Source organism: Callorhinus ursinus, unplaced genomic scaffold, assembly GCF_003265705.2.
Source record: "Callorhinus ursinus isolate GAN/ISIS: 27379988/994484 unplaced genomic scaffold, GSC_fseal_2.0 scaffold294, whole genome shotgun sequence".
Classification (NCBI taxonomy): Eukaryota; Metazoa; Chordata; class Mammalia; order Carnivora; family Otariidae; genus Callorhinus; species Callorhinus ursinus.
Genome location: NW_027397349.1, coordinates 8,796 through 11,025, shown reverse-complemented (window position 1 = coordinate 11,025; position 2,230 = coordinate 8,796).

Genomic DNA, 2,230 nt, shown 5'->3' with positions numbered 1-2,230 from the left:
TTGCCTCTTAGTTTGTTGACTATTTCCTTTGATTTGTAGAAGCTTTTTATCTTTTTTTTTTTTGAAGATTTTATTTATTTATTTATTTATTTATTTATTTATTTATTTATTTATTTGACAGAGAGAGACACAGCGAGAGAGGGAACACAAGCAGGGGGAGTGGGAGAAGGAGAAGCAGGCTTCTCACAGAGCAGGGAGCCCAATGTGGGGCTCGACGCGTGACTCGATCCCAGAACGCTGGGATCATGACCTGAGCCTAAGGCAGACGCTTAATGAGTGAGCCACCCAGGTGCCGCCAGAAGCTTTTTATGTTGATGAAGTCCCAAAGTCCATTTTTCCCTTTGTTTCCCTTGCCTTTAGAGATAGTGTCTTGTAAGAAATTGCTGTTCCAAGGTCGAAGAGGTTGCTGCCTGTGTTCTCCTCTATGATTTTGATGTGAGACAGGAATCAATCATCTTTCTTTCCTGATTGTGGTTGAGCCCTCTGTCTTTCTTGGTGAGTCTAGCTAAAAGTTTGTCAGTTTTGTTTATTTTTCCAAAAAGGGCAGCTCTTATTTTCATTGATCTTTTGTGTTTTTAGTCTCCACTGGATTTATTTCCACATTCCTGTTTGTTATTTCCTTATGTCTACTAATTTGGGGCTTTGCTTGGTAGTTTTTCTACTTCTTTTTCCCATGTAAAATTACGTTGTTTATTGGAGAGCTTTCTTGTGGATTGACGAAGACCTGAATTTCTATGAATTTTCCCCTTAGAGTTACTTTTGCTGCATCCCATAAGTTTTTGTAGGTTCTCTTTTTCGTCTGTCTCAAGGTACTTTTAAAATTTCTTTTGATTTCTTCTTTGACTGTTGGTTGTTCAGTAGCAGTGTGCGGCGGGAGCTACTGTTTGGTTTCCATAACTGACGGGGGTCTGGTGATTGTGATTCCTAGCAGCCGCATGGGGAGAGGAGGGCGGTGTGGTGCCCACTTTCTAGGGTTGTGGTCAGGACTAGTCTGGACACCACTGAAGTCAGCCACGCCTGGCTCAGAAGGCACCCAGTCACTGTAGCTATGGGCACTGTGCCCATGGCACTTCCTTGTGGGCCAGCTCCCATGCTGCCGCCTCCTACTTTTCATCATCTTCATGGTCATGAACCTCTGCTCTTGCCCCATGGCCTCCGGGGTATTGCCCTCCTTCCATCTGGCCCTCCTCCCTGGTGCCCTGTGCAACCCAATGCCAGGGTAGCCTTCTCGAGAGGCAGCCCTGTCGGTCCCCTGATGGAACACCTCCATGGATCCCCTGTGAGGCAAGGACGATGCCCTGCCCTGGAAGGGGGCTGCAGGTCTCCAATCAGGAGAACCACGTCTCCCTCTTCAGCCTGGCCTGCCCTCCCCTCAGTCTTCCTCAGGGAAGCTCTCTCCACTCTCTGAGCCAACAGCTCTGAACTTAAAAACCAATATTGTTTTATATTTCTCAATGCCTTAGTTCATCCATGGGATATGTTTCCAACCTGTTAGTGGGTTTTCAGCAGTCCCGGAGGGCTGTCTGCTCAAAGAGGGGATGATCTGGGAGGGGCAGTCTTCCCTCCCACCTCCCTCAGCATGAGTCCCTGAGCCCTGGAGCCAGCTGTCCCACGGAGTGTTGAGGGACCCGAGCCAGCCCATCCTGAGCCCAGGCTCCATGTCAGCTGTATAGACTGATGTGCGCCGGGAGCGTTGGGTAGCTGGCACGGGCCGGGGGCAGGCAGTTTCTCCTTCTCATTCCTTCCCCCTTTCCCGCATAGAGGTAGCTCAGAGCAGTCTCCAAGTCTTGACCTGTGCCTCCTGCCTTCAGTTGGTAATCTTGGTGGTTTCCCATTGCTTCTGCCTCCCATATCGGCTCCCGTGGCAGTTCCTGGATCAGGGGAGGGGTCATACCCTTGTCTGTACTCGGTCCTCTTCCTGTCCCATACCAAACCCTCACACCTTTGCATCTTCCATGTATGGGCTTGGAAGCAAGCCCATCCACAGGGAACCTATTTGCCCCATGGATCCAGGTAATGACCATTGAATTAGAGATCCAGGATACGTCACAAACCTGCTCTGAAACCTGTCCCACACTCTGTGACCATCTCACACTACAACAGAAAGAGTAATAGCTTCCTGGACTGGGAAGTGGCATCGGTCTCTACTTAAACTCTTGAATGCATAGGTGCCGAGCCTGGACAGAAAGGGACCATGGCTCCCTTGGGTTAGGATTAACAGGTAAAGGAT